This window comes from Podarcis erhardii (assembly GCF_964252035.2).
Source record: "Podarcis erhardii genome assembly, chromosome: 10".
Classification (NCBI taxonomy): Eukaryota; Metazoa; Chordata; class Lepidosauria; order Squamata; family Lacertidae; genus Podarcis; species Podarcis erhardii.
In genome coordinates, this window is record NC_138500.1 from 50,660,036 (window position 1) to 50,666,525 (window position 6,490).

At 46.7% G+C, this 6,490-nt stretch overlaps 1 protein-coding gene across 4 annotated transcripts in view; it reads right to left on the reverse strand.

Moving 5' to 3' along the window:
• TMEM117 (transmembrane protein 117) overlaps window positions 1-6,212 on the reverse strand; it is a 212,780-nt gene extending 206,568 nt beyond the window's left edge. For 2 of the 4 annotated variants that reach the window (XM_081878003.1, XM_081878006.1), the window contains exon 1: window positions 5,694-6,209. The gene's annotated coding sequence lies outside the window, so the exon portion shown is untranslated. Of the gene's footprint in view, window positions 1-5,358; window positions 5,602-5,693 lie in introns of those variants that run through there. The other 2 variants (XM_081878005.1, XM_081878004.1) reach the window with 2 other exon arrangements.
• Between the last annotated feature and the right edge of the window lie 278 nt (window positions 6,213-6,490).

Genomic DNA, 6,490 nt, shown 5'->3' on the forward strand with positions numbered 1-6,490 from the left:
ATGGAGTCTATGAGATGTGGGGACACTTTTATAAGGGGAGTGAAAGTGATATATACAGATCAATCAACAAAACTGATGGTGAGTAATTTATTGATGGAAAATTGTAAAATAACCAAGGGAACAAGACAAGTCTGCCAGCTATCACTCTTATTGTTCATAGTAGTTTTAGAAGTATTGGCGCAAAGAATAAGAACTACCAGTAATCAACAAATTAAAGGGATAAAATTGGGACAAAGAGCATGCAAACTAAAGGTATTTTGAGATGATGTGATGATATGGTCCAGCTCCGAGGGCCTTCTGGCGGTTCCCTCACTGTGAGAGGCCAAGTTACAGGGAACCAGGCAGAGGGCCTTCTCGGTAGTGGCGCCTGCCCTGTGGAACACCCTCCCATCAGATGTCAAAGTGATAAACAACTACCTGACATTCAGAAGACATCTGAAGGCAGCCCTGTTCAGGGAAGTTTTTAATATGTGACATTTTAGTGTATTTTTCATCTTTGTTGGAAGCCGCCCAGAGTGGCTGGGGAAACCCAGCCAGATGGGCGGGGTACAAATAATAAATTATTATTATTATTGTTATTATTATTATTGTTGTTGTTATTATTATTATTGTTATTATTATTATATGATATCAGAAGAAGATCCAATAGAATCAATCCCAAGGGTACTCAATGAAATAAATAAATTTGGAGAAGTGGTGGGTCTCAAAATCAACAAGAATAAAACCAAATTGTTGGTTAAGATTTTAAAAGATGATGTTAAGAATAAATTACAAGAAATATCTGAGTGGTGATCATGGGAATCAGAGTGCTAGTTCTTCCTCCACTCCCCAAATCACTGTCCCACATGCCCTCCACAAGTTGACAGGGTGGGGGGAAATCTGCAGCTGAGTACATGGAGGTTCCCACCCATTTATGTGCTTCTCCCTCTATTGTTAACCTCTTCTTGATCCATTGTTCTTAGCTGAAGAAATAACACTGCTTGCACATAGCTTAGGAGTAGGGAGCGTGTTGTGGGAAGGCTGCTCCTCAGACATCCAAACTGGAGTCTCAGCTTTCCTGGATAGGGGCTTGAGCCAGAAAGTAACATAAGAAGAATATTCACGGCACTGAATCCAACCCTGAACGCTGACCGAAGGCTTACAGGTAGGGCTGTTTTTCAGCTGGAACTCATCAGAACTGCGTTCCAGCACCTCTCAGGTACTTTCCGGCACATCTTAGGTGGGCACCACTGCCGTTCTAAAGAGAAGGAGGGAGGTCTCATGGCAAGCTCTGGCACCTCTTTTTCTAGAAAAATAGCACTAGTTACAAGGGAATAGAGAACATTGCTGTGCACTAGTTTGAAAGTGTAGCTGCTGCTTTAAATGATGTCATCGCATGATGGTGTGTACCAATGCAAAACCCTGGGTACAAACCACTCCAGTGCGTTTCAGATGTTATGTGTGTACACAGCCTCTGTGAGCTGCGCAAGCTTCCAGCTCCCCCTTCTCCTTTCTTTTATTTACTCATGGGTATAATGCTTGAATTGGAATAAAGGATATGCCTTATGCTAAGGAGGCTTTTCCTCCTTAGAAAAGGCACACGTTTAAATTTATAGGTGGCTTTTAAGCCACAAGGGCCCTCATAACAGCTTACCATAAAATAATAACAGACCATAAAACCATCAAAAAGCAACTCATAAAAGAAAATGCAAAGGCAGAGCAACAGCTCCATCCCAAATTAAAAGAAAGGGGCAAGCTCAGTTTTCAAGAAAGCTTAACGGAATGTGTCGTGCGTGTGTGTGTATGAAGTCTGACTTTTGCCACTCAGAAAGCACTGTCTACATAAAAGTGGCCCATCAAGACAGAGGAAGCTGGGACCACCTTGTAACTATGGGGCCACTGGGCAACTGTTTGGAACAGCAGAACACCCTGGAACACCCCAGAATTTCAGGGCTTCCCTCTGGCTGCGCATTGTGGAACTCTGCAAGGTAAAGGTAAAGGAGCCCTGGACTGTTAAGTCCAATCAAAGGCGACTATGGGGTTGCGGCACTCATCTCACTTTCAGGCAGAGGAAACTGGCATAGACAGCTTTCCGGGTCATATGACCAGCATGACTAAACCACTACTGGAGCAACGGAAAACCGTGACAGAAACCAGAGTGCACGGAAATGCCATTTACCTTCCTGCCGCAATGGTACCTATTTATCTACTTGCATTGGCATGCTTTCAAACTGCTGGGTTGGCAGGAGCTGGGACAGAGCAACGGGAGCTCACCCCATTGGGGGGACTCGAACCGCCAACCTTCCAATCAGCAAGCCCAAGAGGCTCAATGGTTTCACTTTGCAAGTAAAGACCAGCAGGGATGGATGGAGGGATGCCACTACCCAATCCAGCCCTACCCCCTGTTAGTTTGCCCCCTTAGGCAGGTATAGAACTGTGCTGTGCATTGCTTTAACTTTTACAATCCCTACATTTCTTATCAGGTTGTTAGCTGCCTTGAGTTCCGCTTTAGAGTGGTGTGGTTTTTTAAAAAATAAAGATATACACTGAGCACCATGCACAACAGCTACACATTCAGCAACATATAATTTCTGTTCCTCCCATCTAGTATTGTTCATGCATCACATCAGACAGCTTAAGTGGGGGGTCCACCAGGACAGCATCAGTGAGCGTACAAGTGCCTGCAGAGGTCTTTCTTGGCACTCCCAGGGTTTCTCTGTCCCTCCCCAGCCACTGAAATGTGGCTTGAAAGAATCACTCTGCTGTTGCCAATATCAAAGGTCCTGGTGTGCTATGCTCTTCCTCCGTGGCTTGATGCAGTAATGCTTCTGAAAACCGGTTGTTGGAAACTGCAGGAGGGCAAGAGTGCTCCTGGGCTCAAATCCTGCTTGCAGGTTTCCCCCCGGGGTATCAGGCTGGCCACTGTGAGAACAAGGTGCTGGATTAAATAAGCCATTGGCCTGATCCTGTAGGCTCACTTTACATTCTTCTGTGTGTGCTCGGTTGCTGGGTGGTTGTGGGGCCCACAATAGCTCCGCTGGGTTGTAAACGGGCACACGGGCCATTTACAATTTAAATTCACAATTCAAATAAAATACAAAAACAACAGCGATATAAATACAAAAATATATACACAACATGAATATACAACTATTGTGAGTTGTATCTATCTATATGCACTACTACAGGAGAAGAAGTGTCTCCCAAATCCAAAACACTGAATAGGGGAAACAGCAACGTTGTGGCTCCAAGCAAAGACTGTTATGAATAAAGGAATAGGTAAAATACCTGGAATCTCCAGTTAATGGATCTTAGGTGGGCAGGGCTGGAAAAGACATCTGCCAGGCTTGGAAAGCCAAAGTCACGGCCCATTAGATGTTAGTGGACAACTACTTCCTTCACCCCCATTGCCTGATGAGAACTGGAATCAAACAATATCCAGAGAGCCCTTCTCTCTGTAGTAGACAGTTGACAGGATCAATGGTCTGACAGATTGCTTAACAGAAACTGTGGCTCAATGTTAGCAAGAGGACAATCTCTGCAGCTAAACTATGGAGGCTTTCATACACTTCAATGCTGAAGCGTACCAATCAATTTATTGTATCCAAACCTAAACTGATTGCAAAAGAATACATTCCACAGACATGCATTCCATTGTACTGTTCTTTAGGATTCTGATTTAAAAATAAAGGTCTGCGAAATCTGAACTTCAGTAAAGGAATTTAAAACTGAGCATACTGTTTGTTCCATCAAAAAACACACAGCCAGTTCATTCTGCAGCTTCATTTTGCATTGATAAAGATAACAAAGCATCTATTATTGTGTGTTTTTCCAGAATGGTGTTCCAGTAAATAGACCCATAGATCTTTCTTAAAGAATGTAACTGGCAACAATGCAATTGTGTCAAAGACACAGGAACTAGAAAAGCAAGATTTAAGAAATGCCAGAGATAATTGCAACATTTGTTTGGTGACAAGTGGGAAAGCAAACAGCGCTCTTTATAAATCACTGGATCCAGTATTTGCCATCATTTAAACAACACTAGTGGTTTTTAACATGAGCAATTGGTGATGTTTCAGGCAACTATATAACCAAATCTTATCTAAATAATTCAGAAAGTTACCTATATGTTGTGAAAAAGTTACTGTCAGGGCAATAAATGAATTTATTCAGTGTGTATATGAGCAAGGGAAGTAGACTCATGGGACTAAGATCAAAACAAGAAAGCCATAATTTTAAAACCATCATTTTGATCTCTAAAAGAACTTTTAAACAAAAATATACTTTTGTGGGGTTTTAGATATCAAAGCAAACTAGTGAGGAGAAAGATAACTATGCAGCCCAGCAGTGGGAGAATTTCATCTCTACAGATGTTGGATTACTGCTCCCATCATCCCTAACCATTGGGCATGCTGACTGATGCCCATCCAGCAATACCCAGAAGGCCATATATTAGCTGCCCCTGATATATAGCACACATTGTCCCTCATATAGTTGATTTCATATACCTTATACTAGCAATACATACAGCCGGACTGTAAAGTAGGACAATGATATCCCCATGTTTCAAACGAGGGACTGAAAGGAAGATCAGATGTCAAGCATTGTTAGATTTGAACTGGGAGCCATTTCGTTTGCCACTATGAGACATCATCTCTATTCCTACAACACTACAAAAATAAGCAAATGCAAACCAACTGTCTTTCCTGGTCAGCATTATGCCAGGTTTATACGACAGGGTTTTACAATAGGACACACCAGAAAAGGCACGTTAAACAGAAGAGGAGGCAGAGCTAATGGACATGATACAAGTCTGAGCCTTACATTAACCATATACCTATTCTCACTTTAAAAAGGTATAGGAAAAACAGGGCTTAATTCCAATAAGAACTTGCCCAGATTTAGCCCCCAAGCCTGTTCTCAGTTCTGGGTCATGCAAGGCTAATAACAGAGGACCCGTCAATCCCAGGCATCTGCGATTAGGGGTAAGTGTTTTCAGGGCTAGGGATGCATTTTGGAAAAGAAACATTGCGCGAGACAGAGAAGCCTCTCAGCAATGGGGCTTTAAAAACAAACCTGCTAAGGGGCTATAGGAACACGGAAGCAAGCAACCCCAGATGTAGGGGGCGGGCTGCATTGTAAAGTGGAGGTTCAAAGCCAATGGCGAAGGGCTCATCAACACGCAAGCACCGAAACGTAGGTTTCTTTTGAATTTATTCCAGGAATACTATTTCCACTCACAGGGTTGAGGGGGATGTCCGCTCCCCTACTAAACGCTTATTTTTAGAAAGTGTGCATCAACACCACCCCCCACTCCACACACACACAAACACCATTTTCACACAAGAGATGAGATAAAAATTTACCAGCGAAAATTACCTTCTGTGGTATCACCGTCTTGACCCCCCAAAGAAAAATAAAAAGCCACCCCTAAGGTTGAGGTCCGATCTTCAGCGCCGGCCCCTCGGAGCGAGCACGTGCAGAGTGCCTTTCCCACGGCTACATAACCCCAAACATTTTTGCCCCGGGCTCCCTCGCAGTCTTAAGCCCCGGCCCCTCTCGCGTGGGAAAGTGTGGGGCTCCCGTCTGAGCCCAATGCCGCTCCGGGCAGGGCCGAGCCGCGGCTCCCCCCCTCCCTTTTAACACGCGCGATCGCGGAGTGGGAGGGTGGGGAAGGGGCGGGCGCCCGCGGAGGCAGCGCGCACTTGACTCACCGCGTCCTGCGCAGGCACGCTGCCCTCCAGGACCGGCCTTTCTCCTTCCCTGCGCGGCTCCGGCGCCACGCGAGACAGTCGCCTCCTCGGCCGGCTATAAATATCCCGCGGGCGGACGCGGGGGAGCGCAGCCCGCCGGCAGCCCACGCCCTGGGGCCGTCCCTCGGGCCGCTGCCCTTAGCGGGCTTTCCCGGAGGACGTCTCCAAGGGATCGCTTGGCCAGGAGGAGCCCGCGGACGCCGGATCCGTCCCTCGCTGCTCGCTCCCTGCGACAAGGCCGGCTGCGGCTGCAATCCGGGCTCCCTCGCCTCTCTCCCTCCTCTCTTTCTCGCCTTCCCTTTCCAGGCCTCGCTGGAAGAAACTAGCGCGCATCCGCCGGGGGCATCTCGGATTTGGAGAGCTGGGCGCGCCGAGGGAACGAGGGCGCACGAGAGGCCCGGCCGGAGGAAGAGAGAGGCTGCTCTGCTCCCCTCCCAAGGTCGCCCGCCTCCCTCTTGTCGCACGCCGGAGCTGGCTGTAAGTCACCCAGAAGCCCAGAGATGCGTCTGGCATCTCCTCCAGCTCTTCCCACGTAGAAGGTTCCTGGTAGCATAGACCCTGCAGGGTAGGACAGCTGTAGCAGTGGAACTCCTCAGAGGGAGCATCTGAGCTGAGGGTCTGCAACAGTACCAGCTTCCTCCTCCTCGCAGTTGACAAGGGTTCCAACTTGCATAAAATATTGCCCAGATAAGCCCTGCCTGGCAAAATCGATCACAATATGCAACACACACACACTATTTCAATGGCAGCGCCACTGT